General features: G+C 27.4%; 1 protein-coding gene across 1 annotated transcript in view; it reads right to left on the reverse strand.

Moving 5' to 3' along the window:
- The window catches only part of LOC129918521 (knirps-related protein), a 62,326-nt gene extending 55,772 nt beyond the window's left edge, over positions 1-6,554 (reverse strand). Inside the window, exon 1 of the mRNA XM_055999114.1 lies at positions 5,331-6,554. The gene's annotated coding sequence lies outside the window, so the exon portion shown is untranslated. The remainder of the gene's footprint in view (positions 1-5,330) is intronic.
- Positions 6,555-21,275: the final 14,721 nt, after the last annotated feature.

Below are 21,275 nucleotides of genomic sequence, written 5' to 3' on the forward strand. Positions count from 1 at the left end.
TAATCTCCAAGATATCTTAATTTTTTATATTTTATAGATTAATTTTTTCTCAAATATTGCTTCTACCACTTTTTACAATTTACTACACATTTCCTCAGAATTAGTTTTAAAAAGTATTGAAAACACTAGAATTCTATATTTTTTATGGGGATTCTTCGAATTTTTAAAAACATTGTAGTATTCTAAAAATTAACTCTTACCACTCAATAAACCTTTGCTAAAAATATATAAAAAAAAATAATAAATAATGAAAAGAAAAAAATCTTTAAGGTACGTAACAAATAAGAAAACTATAGAACTAAAAGAATAAAAAATTTGAGAAATTATAATTTGATTTTTTAAGTAATTTTATAAGAAATGTAAAAATATATAAAATTTGGTTTATAACTAGTTAAAAAAAAAAAATTCAAAAAGACCAAAACCAGGATTAGATTTCGAAAGTCCATATTTTAACCAGTTTTAGCCGTACCTAATCAATAAATTTTTGTAACCATTATGTTCTCTTCTCTTTCACATGTGTTTATTATCTATAAATGCTCAAAGCATAAAATTAAACTATTTAGTAAAAACATCAAAAGTGTTGTTTTTTTTAATAGTTTTTCTTAATTTTTTGCATATGAAATCGATTTTTTTTAAATGTTCTTCTTTATTGTACTTTAACGTCTGAAATGATCCAAAAAAAATGGTTCTAAAGTTTCTTGATTATATAGATTTCAGATGTTTTGATTGGTCATTTATTACTTAAGATATAGCCCGAACGCTAAATATGGTTGGAAAAGCAACGACTACAAACTTTGAAAACCCATATAAAGAAATCGTATCCACTGTAATTTTTTAAATGTGATTTACGAGCCGCTGAGGTCAAGGTAGATATGTTAGAAAAAAAATTTTAAACACCATTTTTAATGGGTTTGACCACAAAACAGTGTTTGTCATTTGATTTCATGTAACAGAAAGAATTTTTAGGAAAACAAAAAATTGAGTTAGTGTCAGTCAGCCAAAGCTATAAGAAAAGAAGTCTATATCCGACTATATCCTTAAATTCAAAACCGTGAAAGACTGAAAATGTAAGTTACTAAATTTCAAGTTTTGAAAATTTTATGCTGTCTGGATTATATAGGTTTTCGGGTTTTCGAGATTTTGATTCCAACCCAAACTGTATTTTAAACCAAAGAATATGAAATGTGATTGAGTTTTTCATTTTTTGTTATTTGCTCTATTATTTATAAATGAAAAATTTAAATTAAAAATCGGTTAAATAAAATGATTATAATGTTTTATTTTTAAACTTAAACCTCATTTCGTTGAAAATTTTTTATTATAACTCGAACTCTATTCACATTAAAAACAAAAAATAATTAACATTAATCACTCGACACAAATGCGGCACCTTTACCTTTTTCAATATAATAATGTCAAACCGAACAATGATGTGCTTTGTTCAAAATCTTAATAAATAAACAAAACCATCAGCAATAAGAGAAGAGGGGTGTTAAAGTGGTGAAGTCTTACGATAATGGCAATCTCAGTAAACTAGGTGCGCATTCGTTTTTTTTTTTTCTTTTTTATTTATTTAAAAGCATCTCAACGTTAAATGTATATCACGGTCATAGTGGTCATAAAAATTACTGCACATTAAAAACGTTTATAGTTTCTTTTCTGCAACAAAGTAAATATAAATCTGAATGACTAAACTTTGTTGCAAGAAAAAAATAAAAAGGAAAAGAAGAAAAATAAAATAAATAAAATCCCACATTCACACCTTTTGAAGAACGTTGCAAGATCATTATGAAGTGGAAATTTATATAAAAAGTGCACTGGTTTAGATTTTTAATGGACCTATTTGGATTTTCCATGAATTAATTGTTGTCTATGATGATGACAACGACGTTTGGAAAAATTGTCCATCAACTGTCACATTAAAGCAGTTATTTTTTTTTCTTAGCTTATAGTTTTTAAATGAGTAAGTATTACTAATTAACTAACTTACATCTGGGCTGTCAAAGTAAGAGAGAAGATTATTTGTTCGAGCTATAGGAAATTCAAAAAACAAAAATGAGGTAAGTTTATGTAAAAAATGAAGTAAACGTTTGTTATTTCAATAAATGGCTTAAAAACTTATTCAGTTTTTGTCATTTGTTTCTATGAAAAATATGAGAAAACGTTTAAGTGAATTCGAGAAGTCTGACCAAGACTAATTATAATTTTTTAATATTTAGTCAAAGAGTTTTTATATTTGTTTAATTTGTCTACACGTGTGAATCGATGCACTTATATTTGTATAAAATTAGACATTTTTTCAAATCAGACGATACTAATTGTTAAACAAAAAAAAAAAATAAAATGTATTTACTTAAATTGATACAATGAATAAATTTGGAAAATAATATTCAATCGTACGTTTTGTACTGATATGACAAAAAAAAAAAATTGTTTCTATTCAAACAAATTGCCAGACATTTGCTTTTTAAATGCATCATTGTTATATCTACAAATTGTGGGTCATAAATAATGCTAATTAAAATAAATATCAATTAAAGTCTACAAAACTATTATTTAATTTTACTTTTTTATTCATTACTTTTTCTCTATTTAGAGTTCATTTTGTGAATTTATAAAAAAAAAACTTTGTTGATTTTGTGAATTTTAACTGATAAATTGATAAATATGTTGTACAAAAATATAAAAGATAAAAAACTGATGATCTAATTTTCATTGCCATTCAGAAAATGATTATAATTTAAAATTAAATTGCGTTTTGCAGGTTTTTGAAAAATAATCACAATTTTCTGGCAAATATCCAATGACACAGAGCATGTGATTTTTTTTCACATTTATTTAATCTTATTGTAATTAATGAAATGATTTTATTTACTTTTCATTCAGTTTTCTAGTACATACACTATTTATTAGTACTAAAAGAATTCGATGTTAAATTTTGTATTCAAGTCGTATCCTACAGTTTTATAGTTTATCTGGTAGTCTAAGTCATTTTTTCTCGATTAAATTGATAGAAGAAGATCGTATACTAAATCAAAATCAAAAAGTTCTGTAAAAATCCTGGATAAGCTTAATTACAACAAATCTAAATGCGAGCTTTAAAAAGTTATATTCGAAAAGCGTACATATCATTACTTTATGGCAAAACGATAAAAGTAGAAATAAGACGATTTTTAAGTTAACTTTTAAAAGTTTTTAAACAACAGCGCTGTTAATGAAATTTGACAACTAAACATTTTTCAACGCTCTTTTCTCAAAACTCTCGACCTATGTCTGATAATTCCAAGAATTTGTGATACCTAACGAAATTAGACTCATCTGAAAAATAGTTAAAAGACATCTCGTCTTTCAAAACTGACTTCAAACATCATTTGAGGTAATAAAATGTTAAAGTCCATGTTCAGCTTTGGAGTTGTAAAAAAAGATATTTCTTAACAAATCGAAGTCTTTCTCAGTGATTAATAGTTAAGAAAAAATGGATACAATTGTAACAAGTCCTTACGTAATTGGTGTTGCTTTTACAGCTTTTGCAAAATTTAACATAAAGACTTATTTCGAATGATTTTCAAAACTTAAAGAGTTTCGCAACTCGTAAACATTGGAGTAAAGTGTTCATTTAGCAAATATTTTGAATACAACCTAATAAAAAAACACGCTACTTATTTACAAGACTGTGTTTTTGGAAAACATTTTTTTGGGTTTATGAACATGTAGATATACTGTTTCGCTAGGTGTATAGCTAATTGAAAAATATATTCACGATTTAAACCAAGTTTGACTTTACAAGAATTTAATAGTGGAGGAATCATTCAAGACTTATTAGATTTTTGATGGCGATACTAGGGGTTTTCCAAAGATTGGATTTTTCGAGCTGGGCTCTAGTTACTGGGAGTAATCGTAAATACAATCATCTTAGATGGTTTTATTGATAAAATGGGAAAGTTTATTTGATACCTAGGCATAAATTCAGTAAAGAGCATTCTTCTATTTAGAATGTAAATTTTAAGGCCTAAATCATTATTTGGAAAGCATGTATTTTTAAATTATGTGGCAGTTTTTATTATACCACAAACCAATATAAAAACTTCCTGCCTACTCATATATTGATTATTATTTTCTTAAATATTATATGGAGATGTGTGTATTAAGTCTCAAAGTAGTTTACCTTGAATCCTTATTTTAATGTTAAATGCTGTTAACAATATCTACTAACAAAGTACCAAAGTGGTCCTTAAGAACCCAACTGGTTTATCACTTTCTAACTAGGTTTTTTTTTACAGATCTGAATAAAACCTTTAATAAGAGTGTTGAAAGGATATGAGTGAGTATATTTGTTATCAAACTCCTTAAAGAAGGATCTTGTTATTGAATTTTTAATTTGCTGAAGACCTTGTTTTAATCTGGGAACATGAACTAATGTAGAAAATCCAATATTTAACTGCAGGGATAGTGATCAATTCTAAATTTTTGAACTACATTAGCTACATTCATTGATCATAAAACAACATAATTTGTCATAAGAATTTTGTTTTAATTAAAATGATTCGGATGTTTTTTAAGAGCTTTAAAATTCGTAAATTTTTGTGTAGATTTTATATTGTCTACAAGAAAAGATTAAAAGTATTATTTGCCTCGATTAGCAATAGCTATTTAATAACTTATTGGTAAAAAATAAACAAATGAAAGCAATTTTATTTTAAATAACAGTTTTGTGATACATTTCCATAAACATCTGTCATAAAAAAATGATGAAATTTAAGATCTTTTTTTTATAAATTGAAACTTGTATTGATTGCTTTTGAAATTTCTCTTTAAATTTAATGTTTGATTTTAGTTGCATATAAAATTAGTGTTGTTTTGCAATAAAAAAAAAAATAAGTGAAAGTTTATGTTGGTAAGAATACTGCGTAGTAAAAATGTTGAACCTATACATAAAAACTATCATCAATTAACCCAACCATATTGCCACCCACTATTTTATGTTAATGTTTCTTTAAGCATCCTTATTACCTATTTACAATTTTTTTTTACCAAAATCAGCAACATCATAAATCAATCTTGTTTCATAAAATATTATAAAGACTTTCATATATTTTTTTTTGTCTGTTGTTTCATTGTTGAATACACATTGCATCGAAGAGTTTACAAGAAAACTAGTTCTTACGTCAACTCTTTTGTTTTATGATCTCCAATTAGGGGTTCGTTAAAAAAAAACACAAAAAAAAACTTTTATATAGGTACCTGCAATGTATGTGGAAGGATTGTTGTTTTTTTGTTGTCTTTGTTGGTATTTCTTTATGTGTCATAAAACATATTGTATACCTACTCACCTGTTTGCTAGTTATTTTGTCTGTTGAATTTTATGAGATTTCCAATTTTATTATTATTGTGCAGTTGTAATCCTTTTTGAATGCATTAATGTTGCAATTGAAAAGCAGCAATTAATGATATATACAAATCAAATTGGTATTCATTTGTTCTATTGCATTTATTTGTTTACACTATATTTGCACTATAATTTATTTATTTATGTGTCAAAAATGTTTCGCGAATTTATAATTTTTTTACACCAATATGTGAGAATGCAAAAAAAAAACAAAAAACGTCTATCACTTAGAACAGGTGTACATATACTAATCCTCTAATGTATCTCAGATTTGAACGATATATCTGACCAGAGGAGATCACATCGCAATATAGCATCATCATCATCTTTATAGCGCACACAATACAACAGTGCAATAGCACATCACTTTAGTAGACCACACCTTTATGGGGCGAACACTAGACTTCATTGGTACATCATCTAGTGGTATATCATTGTGGTTAGCAGCAATATTTGTAGTAGATAGATGAGAAAAGAGCACTCTGCGAGCGTAAAGTACTCATCATCATCACTTAGCTAGCTCTCATTATGGATTACAATCACACGAAATGAGTACATTTTTTTTTTCTGTGTTGTTTTCTTTTTTTTTTTTCAAATGATCAAGTTCTAATTTATTCACATCTGAACACTGTCAAATAATGTTGACATAACAATGGTTCCAAATAATCACAGCAGCACCCGAATATTTAGGCATAAACAATCTTTTCTATGTGACAATCACTTTGACAGTAATTAACATCGGTCAAGAAAAAAAAAAAAAAAAAAACAGAAAACCGAAACTGATTTCCGACTTACTGTGTATTGTGACACTGAAGCGTCGCGTCTCGTCGTTGTTGAGAGAAACAAAAAATCTGATTTAAAATATGACAGCCCAAAATATAAACGACGACACAAAAAAAAAAAGACAAAAAAAAAAAAATACGACGGTTTTGCTGCTGCTATTGCTACTGCTTGTTTACCTTGCAAAGAATCTCTTAAAGAAAAGTACACACAAAACGGATACGAACAGAAAAATACCGTGCCCACAAGAAACGCGTACCACAAGCAACTGAACCGTTTGCCATGCAAACAAATCCTATGGAACCAGTTTAACAATCAATCGTAAAGCACAGCGCAAGCAAATATACTCGCCGCCGCAACCAATACCACCACCCATAGGAAGATGGTCTCTATAAAACGGTACTGGCTAACTGGCATCGGTATGGTGTATTAAACAATAACATACAACCTTATGCAGACGGGCGCTAAAATCTACAAAACAGCAATATTTTTTGTTGTTTTTTTTTCTTTTCTATGTTTTTGTATTTTATTTCATTCAAACCAGCAAAACGATATAAATTTGCTCACTTTTTTAAACACAAGAGAGCTGAAAATTGAGCATGAAACTAAGAGAATAGATATAATAGTGAGATCTTTGCAGATTTAAAGATCATTTTTGTTTAATTTTTTTGTATAAGTTATATACTGGCATAATGAAACAACTGAACCGAAACTAAACAAGCACAGAGATCCCATTGGCCTGATTGATTTGGTTGCAACTGTTACATATCTCCAGCTGCTTCAAATACATATGAATTAAGTGGGGGTAGATTAGTATGTATAATGTTCTCATTTAACTGACCAATCCAGAGCAGATTTATGTTTCATGAAAATGGGAGGAGTTTAAATTATTTAAAGATCAAGTTGATTTTTACAACAAATAAACGCTATTTAATGATTTTTTTTCTTACTATAAATATAATTTGTTGTATTGTTTAAATAAATTAGATGATATTTTTCGATTTTTCATTTTAAAAAGCAAAATAATTTCATGTTTTCTTAAAATCGAGTTCGTTGATCAGCTCTTTCGTTTCATATAGACTTTTTGTTCAGATTTACTCTTTGTGCAGAAGTTTGACGGAATACATAGATTTCTCTTTGTATTAATAAAGAGAAATATAAATTAATGAAAAATTAAAAGAGAACCATGTAGTTAAAGAGCAGAGAAGAGAGTTTATACATAGCTTATGTATTGTGCAGATTTAGGGCGTTAACCAGTTCAGTTTGTAATTGTTATTTACAGTGTATACCTAGACAAAAAGTACATAAGTTCTTTTGAGATTGACCTACCGTAATCATCTGTTTCATATTATTTGTAAGGCATTTTGTGGTTATTACAGGTTGCGGAACTGAAAATGTAATGGGAAAAAATTATATATGAAAGAAATAAAAAAAAAGATCGAAATTTATTTTGGGTCGATTGGGAACATCAATTTATTTTTTTGTTTTTTATTTTTCTGTCCCAGATTATGCAAAAAAATTAACTCTGGTGACAAATCAGAGATATAAATTGTTTCTCTGTCAACCAAAAATGGACTCAAATCGATTAAATCTGTCATTTATCTGGATAATAATTTTTATATTTTTTGTATTTCTTCTTTTTTTTTTTTTACATATTTTTGCATCTTTTTTAGTTTTTTTTTTATACAATCAATAGCACACGTACGTACACACCAGTTGCTGTAAATGGCTTTCGGCTCGTGCGCACTTATGGTCTGTGTTGGATGAAAAATAATACAAATAAAATTATGTCTACGTTTTGTTGAACGTGCTTTATAATGGCGATTTTACCTGATTTACATTTTTAAGTAAGATATTTTTTCGTTGAAGCTACTGTTGGTTGTTTTATTGTGTTTTTGTAAAAAAAAAAAACTCTTATTGTTATAAAGTGAGACAATGAAAAATTAAGGGCAGTATTTTTATTTTTTTTTTTAATGCCAGAGATATTGAAATCAGAGATATATATTACAAAAATCAAAAACAAAATAAGATTGATATGTGATGGAATGTTTTTGTAAAAGTTTTGTAAATTATTATTTTGTTGTTATAATATGAGTAAGAGCAGAGTCTCGTTATCCATGTCAACAGAAATTTAATTGCGAATCAATGATAGGTAGATGATAGGTACATCATGTGTTTTGAGACATTTCCTTACCTACTAGGTACTTACTAGTAACTACTGAAAATATTGTTTTAATAAAAATGTCTAAGGCGTAGATAATAGAGACTTCGCCAAAATAAAAACAAAAGTTAAGTTACACAGTTTAACAAATACCTTCAGATTTTCATACAAAATGCATTTTGGGGGAGGTTATGAAGATTTACCTTCCTGGTGATTTGCATTTACTAAAGTAAAATAATTTGTTGAAGAAGTCTCCCAACAAACATTATCCCTTCTATAAGGCTTTACAGGTGTTAATGTAGCTCCAAATGTAGGAGCAAATTTGTTAGTCGGGCTATCGATTGTTAAACCCAATTTTTCTATATTTTTTTTTAGTCGCCGACGCTCGCATTTTATATTTATCAACATTTTAAATTTTGCCTATAGAACTAAATCAACTTGCTAGTAATTGTTTATTTATATTTAATTCAACCGTCATAGATCGCGTTGTTCATAATAGACTTTGAAAACAAATTATGTTGAAATTCACAATTAAAAAATTAAATTAAATTAAAAAAAAATTCCGGAGGACTATTTTGAAGGCATAGTGTTTCAACTAGTTAAAACATTTCCTTTCAAAACTATTCGAATCAATACAATATGTTTCTTGTAAGGGTATTCTGAGGTTCAAAACAAAGTTTAAAATGAAAGCCAATAATCATTTAATGAATTTTGAAAATAACCCCTCATAATTTTAAAAATACTGCCATAATTCTTTTGGAATTTTCAATTTTACTTCTGTACAGTTTACGAGTTGTTTCTGGATAGTTTTTTTTTTTCAAATTTGTATATAATATTTATTTAAAATTAACAAATAATCAAGTTTTTTTTAGCCGACATATTTTCATTCAAAGTTTTCCAAAAAAGTGAAAATTTAAAATATCAAAAAACCCTTCAACCAAGGATTATTTGGAAAAAAAACTATTATTTAACAAATGAATTAAGATTAAATTATTTTATGTTATCCTGCAACAAGTTATTAGTTGTACTAAAATTTTACTTTTTACCAAGACAACGCCCGAGTAACTGCTGCCACTGCTTTATTTTTGGTTATTTCTTCATGAACATTTTCTTAGAATATTTTTATAATGTCATACTTAAATATAGGTACAATTAGTTTAACTAAATATATTTTAAATATATTAAATACAAATGCATACAAATTAAAAAAAAATAGAATAAATGAGATTCACTAAAAACTCAAATAATTTCAGCAATTTATTCCACATTGGATTAGTTTGAGATTTAAAAAAAATTAAAACATAATAAAAATAAATTACTTTCTTACCACAATCATTTATTTCGATTTTCAATAAAAAATTGAAATTCTTTTCAATACTTTTTTTTTGAATTATTTTCATTTTATTTTTATGTTAACATCAATTTTTTTCTTTCAATATTTTCTTGTTTAAATTTGTTTTTTGTTTGTTTTTTTTATTGCCTCACAAGGTAAAAACAAGTATGTTAAACTGTTATTTGGATTTCCAAACATATTATTTGTCTGTGTCCAGTCAATTGATGGATCACTAATTTAACTAATTGATCAGTATCAATTTAATTTTTTTTTTATAAGTAATTTGATATAATCTGTCTGATTTCTATTTCAAACAAAACAGACAAAAAATCCTAAATATATTTATTTATTTCTTAACAAAAACCAAAAAAATTGAAAAGCTTAAGGCAAAACAAATTAGTTTTAATATACATATAAAATAAAATTCTCCTCTAAACAATTAAGTATCAAAAAAAAGGTTATAATCTGAATATAACCTGAATATTTCAGTTTCTTTGTTCCACCTACAATTTTATATAAATAATCGTTTAACATTTTGTCCATCACCTGTCTGACTGTGTTTTATAAATAACTTCTGTACAAAAAAGAAAAAAAAAAACACAAGAAATGATCATAGTAGAATTATCGCTCATCTATTCGGTGACGTTAAAACAAATTACCTCCCATTTAACAAAACAACAAAATATTTCGCAGTGATTTCGATGAAATTTCCATAGTTTCCATCAATACCACCTTCTTCTTCATTCAATTTAGCTATCAAGCCATTCAAAATTAACATATTAATTTGTTAGCAATTTTCTATGGTATCAAATAACAGACAAAACAAAAAAAAAAAATTGATTACTAGCTTAACATTCTTCATTAATTTTTTCGACGGCGAGGAAGGAGAAGTAGAAAAAAAAACAATAATTTCAAACAACATGTTTGTCTAACCTTCTTAATCGGCACTAATCGGTGAGCTTAATTTTTCCCCAACAACATCACGCACATATGTTTTTTTCAGCGATAGTGTGCGATGTGTGCCAGTCACACACCAGCAAACCATATTTTCTCCATATGTTATGGATTGTGCGAACGATTATCACACAATCGAGCAAATAGAAGGAAAACCACATTTTTATCGACCAGGCGTTTCATAGGAAAATACAACCCCTCCCAAACATGGGCTGGCGGTGTTTCTAACCAAAAGACTAAAATAGTCAACAAAGAAAACGGATTATCTGCTCATTGATTTGCAAAAAAGAAAGAAAGGAGAGTACCCAAAAAGGACACAATCGAGGAACATTTTACGGTCATGGAATCCCTTTAAATCCCAAACATTTGCATAAAATGAGAACGTTAAAGCGTGAAAAGTGGTCAACCGGACTCTCCACAAAAGATTTTTTTCTTTCGGTTTCCTTGAGGAATTCCTGTGGTGTAGTGTCCTTCGACAAACGACGAATGCAAATGCAGGGCAAACAAAATATACTCGTATACGTCATGCGGTAGCGAAATATTAATGGGTTTATCCGCCTACAAACTAAAACCAAAAAAAATTTCCAAAATCTCACAAGAAACACTATTTTTCTACCTGAACTTCCTTATGGTCACTATACTGGTCAAAGAGTAAGACAAAGTCAAGTCGTTCAAAAAAAAATTTCAAGAAAAAAAAAGAAAGAAATGTGCAAAATTTATGATCCAAATTTCCCAACAAAAGGATTAGGGGTGTGTTTTTGTGGAAAAGCAATTGATAAAGGGGTTATCGTTGGTAGTTAAGCATTTACAAAAGGATCTTAACCACAACGATTTATAAAAAAATTATCAATGGTTAGCAAATTGGATTAGAAAAAAAGTCAAAAATTCTCCAAAGAGAGTTGGCACGCCTCAAAGACCAAAAGATATCACAAATGAAACAATTTCTTACTAAGAGTTGTGTTTTTTTTGTGTGATTTTTGTTTTTTTGTTGTTGTTGTTGTTGTTTTTTTGTGAAAAACAACATGAATGTGGTATCTTGAGACAAGAGGCAGCACTATACCATAACCACCAGCGTGCAACATCAGCACCACACGTTTTTTTTTTTTTTTGGGTGCAACTATTTATAAGAAAACTGATATCTTCTCGTTCTTCTTATATGGCTTGACCGACGACCGTTGTTGGTTGTGTTCAATATTTTAACAATCATTTATCACTCGATGGCGACTCTTGCTGTGACGACATTTTTTCGGAAGAACATTATTTGTCTCGGTCGGGTTAAAATTAAAAACAAAACAAAAAAAAAAAAATCAAACCACACCGAAGAAATAAAGAACATAAAAAAAAAAAAATTAGAATTTGCAGGCATTTTGTTAAGAGATATGCAAGTTTATTATTTGTAGAGATCCTACATAAATATGTATGTGTATGTGCTTCATTTTAATATGTGCTAGAATGATTATTCATGACTCAGATGATCCTCAAAAATCTATAGTAGACAGACAAAGTATGCGGTCGGTTAGAAAACAAAAGAGCTGAATAGCAAACTTGATTAATGATTGAAAATGCAGATGATAATTTTAACACAGGGTATCTAATGTTTTTTTTTTATAGGTGTTCTGTATAAGACTCTACGTTTTAACATGCATTTAAAAATAAATCTGATTGAGAACATTTAACCGCCTTGATGTCAGACAAATGGAAGAAACATGCTGATTTTGAAAAGAAATGGATGATGTTACATATAGATATACCGTCTTTGATTTTATTTTGAAAAAATAAGTAAATGCCAACATTTTAATGCCAAAAATTCTTAGAAATCCAAAATATAAATAATTAGGCGAGGTTTGAATGTTTATAAGATGAAAAAAAAAAAGAAATGATTTTCTCTGAAATTATGATTTGAATCGCTGACTATTTTGGCGGTTTTGTATAAAAATTAAATTAAATTTTATTTTTTCTATATGCTTGTTTATTTTGTAATGTTGTTTTTTGTATACAATGTTGGTAATTTTTATCTTTAATAAAAGAAATCTAATTTTTATTTAAAAATTTATTTTTATAGAACTATAGAACTACAAATAAAATAACATAGCAAATCATTTTTATTTATTTTAACTTAATGCTTAAAAAGATAATAGATTTTTAAATGCCGCCAGCTGAATTTGAAATTTTTGGATGATAATTTGTTTAAACATTTTTGTTATAATTCTGCTATAAATAATAAAATCAATCTGAATATATATGCAATTTTTGTTAACAAATAAATTCAGCAATTATGGATATATTTTTGAAGGAGCGAAATATTTTTGATTTTTTTTTTTAAATAAAAAATGATGCACGAGATATAATTTATAGCTTCTTTTCTAAATAGAAACACATTTTCACTGCAACACTTTCACCGAGTTTCACAGGAATTAATATTTTTTCGTCATTGATGTTTTGGGAGAGGTTCCGAATTTTCCTATATCCCTAGAAAAAATAATATTTTAACTGAACGGAATAATAATAAAATAGGGCCAAAAATGAATTTTCTAATTATTTTGCTTTTATAACGAAAATTATATGGTTCGCTTTTTTGTGTAGAATTTTATTCTTTTTTATAAAATTAAGAAAAAATTTTCTGTAAGACCTTCAGGAGCTTTTCATTGAATGAAATATTCAAATTCGATCCAACAAAAATTTTCAATTTATTTATTTTTTTTTTTATGTAGATATTTAATTTTTATCGTTTTTATTTAATTCTTAAAGATGACATTGTACAAAATATTTTTTAATTGAAATATATTTGCATTAGATATTCTTATGCTGATTTTTTCAATCCATGAATTAATAACAAAGTTCTTTTCCTGAATTTTTCTCAATAACAAGTGGACAAACAAAAGCTTATATACAAAAACTTAAACTCCTATTCAAAAGCGGATATGAATTCAAAATTTGGTCACCTAAGTATCTAATTTCAAGATTATTTGTTTTGTATTTTTCTGACAGTTACAAATCTGCTCACTTAAAACCTATTGTGTTCAAGAAATCTTGAGGAAGACGACAATACAAAAAAAAATCAAAATCCATCGATCGGGGCGTTCTTGTGGTGCATTTCATCAGTGTCACAACTTTTTTGTAAACCGATTGTATCTTATTTTTGGATTTCTGTTTTTTTTGTTTTGTCAAAAATTTTGGAATTGATTTCTCACCACCTTCAATCGATGACCATAACTTTGAGATATGCAAACATAACGAAACAATACCCGCACGTGCTCATCAGTAAGTTTATGATACGCTTTTGTTTGCCCTAATGATCCAACTATGATGACTCCTCCGATAATGGTGATGATGTTATTTCGTCTGCATTGTATTTTGAACTTTGACAAATCGACAATTTATACAATTTCCATAAATTTAGTCGGACAAAAATTTAATTCGCTATGTTTATGTGTGTGTTTGTATTTTTTTGGTGGTCATAATGAATGATTCAGAAGATTCGATACTTTTTTAACAGCATGGGGTCCAAGCGCCTGTTTCGAATGACAAATGGCTTCAAAATTAGTACAAAAATTGTTGTCACGAAAGTTTGTTATAACGCTAGGTCGATATGTTAGTCTGAACCATCTAAAGTAGTTTGTAGACAAAAAAAAAAAAAAAACACGAACTAATTTAAGATTATATAGGGCTTAATGGCCTGCGGGCCAAAACATCAAATTTGAATATCGAAGCACAGGTCAAAAGATAAGTTTTCCCTCCAAAGTATTGGATTTACCTTAAGTAGGTCTAATATTTTATGATGTGACTATGCTTTAAGAAATTATGTTTACTGATTCAAAGATATTGCCGGGAGCATATTTGTGCCAAATACTAGTCCTCACAAAACAACAGGGGGTCAGTGAAAAATTATAATCGATTGATTTTTTTATTTCAGTTTTGTATCGCTAGCGACGAACTAACCTTATCGTTGTCGTTATTATTGTCAAATGAGTTAGATGATGTCGTTTTGTGTTTTGTTAAATATTCATTAGAATAACGAAAACGATGAAATCTCTTTTATGATAAAATTATAAAATTTTAACATTAAGAAAAATAAAATCAATTTATTCCATTGTAATTTCCATAGGCTAAAAAAATAATAAAAATGTAAAGAGGTAGATGTGTGCTTTAAAGCCTAGAAATGGTAATGAATAATGACTCTATTTTGCTTTGGGATCGGTATATCTTGTGTTCATTTTGGCCAAAACAAACTAAAGAATTTATGTATTTTAAGTATTTTAATGAAGTACCTATATAGTGCTTTGAAATATTTTTAAATTATTGGAATGATCATAGTTCCACCACATAAAAAATTGCATTGACCAAATTATGTGACATTTACAGAAGTGCCATATTAACTGATTTCTTTTTTTTTTCGTAAAGAGTTTAAGCAAAATATATGTTTTTATCGAAATACAAATTTTTATCGCTAGTTTTTGATTAAAAAATAATTTAGTATTCACTGAGAAAATTTAGAGAATAAATAAAATCTAATTAAATTGTTAAGTACATACCTAATTATTCTTTGGAGAACGAAGGACCATAAATATATTTAAATTAGTTATTTTTATCGGAATTGTATTGTATTTTAAAATATATGCATTATTTTATTTATATTTTTGTTCATCTTTAAATATTAGATAAGGTGAAACATTAAAAAAATAAACAAAACACAAAATCATAAAACAAAGTTCGCTTCTCAGCTCTTTTGTTTAAACTTAGAAGTATTTGATTTCTATTAAAATCATTGATATTTGAAGATAAAAATATAGATTCGTGTGCATTTTAGCATTATTTTATTAATAAAACTCAAGATATTATTTTTTTTTTGATTTTCTCATACATTTGTGCCAGTGTGTGCCGTTTTGTAGAATTTTCGATGTTATGTGGTTTAAACACAGGGACCCATTTTTTATACACCTTTAACCCTGATATTTTTCACTGTCCCCTTTCCATCTGCTGTAGTTTTTATAATTTATCTATAATTTAGTGTTTTGGAAACTTTACTGGATTATAATTTCGACAATCAAACTTCTTTTTCTTTCGACCATTTTTTTTTTATTTATTAGTTCATTTCTGAACTTTTTCAATTTTTGCTCTGCCTATGTTCAATTTCATCAATTTGTTGCATCGATAAGCACATTTTCAATTTTACCGCAAAATAATACCCGAAATCCATCAAATAAGTCTAAAAAATCTAGTCCCGACATCCTACATCCTGGAATTCAACCAGGTACATAAAAACAATAACACAATGAATTCTAATTTTTTAAACTCCTAAACCTTTCTGGTAAAGGTTTTTACATAACCCTGCTCAAAATGTCAAAATTCTATGTCATCACTTTGTTGCATCACAATATGATTTTATGACCTATTCGTAAGTCGGTACTCTTACTTTCATCATATAATTACCTCCATCCTGGCAGACGAGCACACTTTCTGAAAAGTAATAAACTTCTAGGAATAAACAAAAAACTCACGCCTAAAAAAATGTGTCATTCTTAATGAACCCATTTGCACTTCAAAGAAGGTATCAATAAAAAATAAAAATTTTGCAAACAAAAAAAAAAAAAAAGACAAATTGCATGATCAATGGTAAAAATTTCAATAATCCTTCAGCAAAACATAACCTCGAAAAAAAAGGTACCAAAATATGTTCGTCTTTCGTAAAAAAAAAAATAATACAATAAATCTGGTGAAACCTAAATCATTCTCCCAACCCAATATTTAGGAATGCTATAAAATTTTATTATTACGAGAGAGGTCCAATATAGTTCAAATGACCCGAAAAACGATGCTACCATGTCGTAAAGTTCCAGTTTCAAAAAAATAAAACCGAACCAATTTTTGTGTTTTTCTTCATTTTTTTTTTGTTGTTGTGTTATTTTGTGTTGTCTTCTTATTTTTTTTTTCTTCCTGTCATTCTTTTAGTGATTTTTTACGATCAAATTTATCCAGAGCGATCCCAATAAATTTCTTAAAACGTTTTTTATGTATAAAATGATTTGGTTATTGTGTTGTTTTTTTTTTTTTTTAACTTTTAACTTTACTCTCTTTAGGCATATTGTAAAGGAACAAAAAAAAAATTGTTTTGTATGCTCAATGTTACTTTTTACAGCTACATGTGATGTAGTAGATACATATATGCTTTTTGCTGATATATTAGAGCCCACAAGACCACACGGTCAAATAATTTCGAGATCGAAAATAGGGTGTGGTTTTGAGTTGTCTCGTTTCTGAATCCACTGTATAGATATCATATTTACGTCGATATAACCACAAATATATGTGTCATACAAATGTTATGAAATACTAAGTGAACTTTATTGAGTTGTGAGATTGATTTTTTATTTGTATGTTTAAGTTACACATAGCAATTTTGATTGGTTGATAAAATTAGCACATTGGTATGAAAAAATAAGAGCTTACTCTGTATTTTACTTTATTTCTATTTGCAGAAAGTAAAAAAAAGCATTAACATACCAGGAAATTTGTTTTTATTTTTCTTTTTATAATCATTCACTGTAAGGCTATAATATTGAGTAACACAATCTCTCACCGTTATTTAAAAAAACAAATGGTGGTCAATTTATTGGCAATATAAAAGATGTAAAATTAAATTTTGTTTTGTCGGTTATGTTATTTTTTTTTAATGGAGGACTTAAATTCAGTATGTCATTTAAAAAGAAGAAGTGACGAAATAATGAGATCATTTTTATCGATAAAGATAAAATACCTGCTACATTTTTGCGGACGACAAGAGTTTAAAAAAAAAGAAAAAAAATTTTGGGTGTTGGTATCGCACTGCAATAAAATGCAATTCGAAGAACTGATTTTGGGGCAAATATTTTATTGTTGATACATTGAATTTCATTTGTTATTCAGATTTGTGAATTTATATTTAAAAAAAAATGTACCTCGATTTAAATCGAAACATTGAGGTCATCATAAAGGTAAAATGGGGGAAAAGCTTTCATTGATATACTGAAGATGTAGGACTTTTAATGCAAGAAAATAAATGAAACATGAGTTTCAGTTTAAATAAAATGCACTAGGTCACATGGTCACAGTTATAAAATTTAAGATAAGAAAAATTAAACGGGGTTTATTTCACCTGTGGAACAAATACCCGTCTGATTTAAACAAGTCTTAAGAGAATCACTGTCAGTTTCTAATTTCTTAGGTTTTGTACTTACAATATTTTTATTCAAATATTTATATTTTTGTTCTTCATTCAATATTAATTGATTGAAAAAAATAAAAAAAAAAAAAAAACAAAACAAAAATCAAGAAAAAAGAAGTTCGCTTGTCAACTCTTTTGTTTGAAATTAGCTGGATAAAGTTTCATCTTGAAATAAAAAAAAAAGAGCTAATAACAAATCTATGAGTGTGGTTTTATTTGTTATTTGTACTTGATCAAAGTGAATTACTGATCAAAGCTGATAACTCGTAAGAAAAATTTATTTTGAGATAGTTATAGTGGGTCCTCAAAATATACACTCAAATAAACACCGAACCAGTTTACCAATTTGCTTCAAGCTTGGCAAATAAGTGGCATTGGTGATACCCAAAAAACTAAATTAAATAAGTTACTACCAAATTTCACTGTAGCTGGCATATAACCAAAATTGTAAAAGCATATTTTTCTAAAAAAAAAAAAATGATTCAAATTAGATTCAAATGTTTGTCCTTAGTTATTCGTAAAAAAATATGCGATATTAAAGAAAATGATTTTTTGATATAGGTAGTCTAAGTAACAGTAAGATTTAACAAAATTTTCAAAAAACTTATTTTTGTTTTATTTCAAAATAGCCAGTGAATAATTTCCAAAACTTAAGTTTTATGCTTTGATATATCTCAAAAATGGCTGTAACGACTTTTATTTAAAACAAAAACCTTTGGACATTGCCAAATTACGTCCTATAATACCTACTATTGAAATTAAAAAAAAAAAACATTTTTTGAATCTGTCATTAAATAAATAGCTTAACTGATTTTAACGAACATTTTTTACAGAACAGTTTGAGTAGCTTGTATCCTCAAATTTTTTTTTATTTCAAAATTTGGTTTTGAAAAATCAATTTTTTGAAAATTGATCCATCTGTTTTTTGTGAAATTTTATTTAAATGTGTAGAAATATTCCAGTTTATATTTTTTTAACGGCTCTAAAGATTAAAAAAAAAATTTGTAAGTGGTTTGGTATTCAAGAAATTGAATGGCGTACAGTGGGTTGCCAAATTAATAGGGACATAAAGGAATTTTTTTTTTTTTGTTTACTTTGCTCAATTTTTTTCGTTTTTGCCAAAGTACCTGAAATTTTTTTTGTCTTAATTAGTTATACTAATCAAGTAGATATGAATTATCATAAAAAAGTAAATAAATCATAATTTTGGTAAAAAAAATAGTGGAAATATGGCAGGAGCACAAAAAGACGTTTCCTATGGAATTCATGCCCGGAATATTGCCAGACCATCTTGCATAAACAAAACTAAGTATTGGACCGGTCTGGCAATTTTCTGGGCATGAATTCCATGGGAACATCTTTTTGTGCTTCTGTCCTATTCTCCCCTATTTTTCAACCAAGGTTATGATTTTTTTTACTTTTTTTAAGTCGTTTCATATCTACTTAAAAAGTATAACTAAATAAGACAAGAAAAATTTCAGGTACTTCGAAAAAAACGAAAAAAATTGAGCAAAGTAAACCAAAAAAAAAAGATTTCGCTTGTCCCTATTAATTTGGCAACCCACTGTACTTCGCTTGAAGGGTAAACCATATTAAAAAAATGTATTTGAATTAAAACAATTTTTTGTAAATATATTTTTCCAATTAAAATAAAAAAACAATTTTTACCAATTTTTTCCATAAGATACGTAAAAATGTTTAAAAAACTGTTTCATAATTTAATTTTTTTAAACAAAAAATTAAATAGCCTAAAATGTACTTCATTTTGAGGTCAAGACCATTTAAACAAATTGTTTTTTTTTTCTTTAATCGGATTTAAATATTTTTGTTAAAAAGTTATTAAATAAGCATTACCTGACCTTATTTTACTTTAAGAATAAGAAGTAAGCACGTCCCACAATTATTTACTCCCAAATCATTACAAATATCTGTAATTGTATAGATCTTTCCAATATTGGGTACAGTTACAGCAGCTAGTCAAATCCGATAAATATTGCAAATGACACCATTTAATAGCTTCTAAACGTAAAGCCATGTTTTATTATTATGTATCTAAATCCCAATACACACCACACCTAATTCGAAAATTTATATAATGGCCATTGACTATCCAGTGCACTTGATCTTTTAACTTTTTGGCCTACACAGTTGGTCTTTAAAATATGATTTAATATAATCAATATCCTTGATATCTCAAGATCATCATCTTTTTTTTTTTTTTTTCTTAATCAATATACTTAATCAAAATCAACACATAAAATAAAACACAAAAAAAAAACACACAAAACATCTAATATTTCTAATACTTGATATTGTATTTTTTAAGATTTCAAAGCTCATTTGTCATATTTTTTTATATTTTTATGTTTAATTATTCAAATTCGACAACATATGAAAGGTTCATTCGACATTAAAATAAAAGAATCAGCAAAAAAAAAAAAACAAACACCAATAAATTTATAAACAAAAAATGTTAAACTTATAATAATTTGGATACGGGTATCATTTTGATACCTGTTTCAAGAAAAAAATTATTGGATGACAGCTGCTTGACTTGGTATGTACATATATAATATTTAAAACCCTTCTAGCACCATTAGGCTTTTTTTATGAAGTCTTATTTATAGATTCTGTTATTGAGATTATTAAAGATGAGCTTAATTAGGCTACTGGGTTTCTCACAAAATCCTTTCGAAATAAGGTGTTGACATTTGAAAGTCTAATGAAAATTTTTGTATCAATTACAACTGTATCTCTCAGACTATTAAAATTCAAACTTAAAAAAACATTACATAAGGATGTCCCATCAAAATTGTAACAGACGTCATCATCCTACCCCGAAATTAATACCGAGTCAGGTCTTAATCGAACAACAACTTTTATTTCTCTGATCATTAAGACAAACTCGGTCCAAAAAAAGCGACAAAACCAAGGAATTGTGGTCCAAAACACACCTCATATGAATGTATTTTAAGCTGAAATCATAACTCAGTTTGTCATTGTGTCTGGGTGTTGTCGCCTTTAAACATACTCTTTTTCTCTTCTTTCGATTTTTTTCGTAAAACCCAACTTCAACCGCTGCAAGAACACTGTTTTAATTATTTGAACCAATTAATTTTCCTAATTTAATCTTTCGAAATATCGAGAGTTTTAACCAAAAAATGAAGAAAAGAAACTCAAAGACAAAAAGAGATTTGAAAAGAAATCCGATTTAAATTATTGTGACTGTCACTGAAGTTGGGACCAGAGAAGTGTTAAAGGGGGTTTGTAGGTATTTTTTTTGTTAACTTGATTTGGGGACATAATGTTGTGTTTTTTTTTGAAAATTTTGGTAAATTAATATAAGACCTGATTAAAGCTTAACAAAGTGATACATGTTTCACGTAATTAGTGATCATCTGTTATGGTTTAACGTGTTGGGGAACACAAAATTGAACAACTTAATGCACAGATATTGGAT

Source organism: Episyrphus balteatus, chromosome 4 (assembly GCF_945859705.1).
Source record: "Episyrphus balteatus chromosome 4, idEpiBalt1.1, whole genome shotgun sequence".
In the NCBI taxonomy this organism is placed as follows: domain Eukaryota; kingdom Metazoa; phylum Arthropoda; class Insecta; order Diptera; family Syrphidae; genus Episyrphus; species Episyrphus balteatus.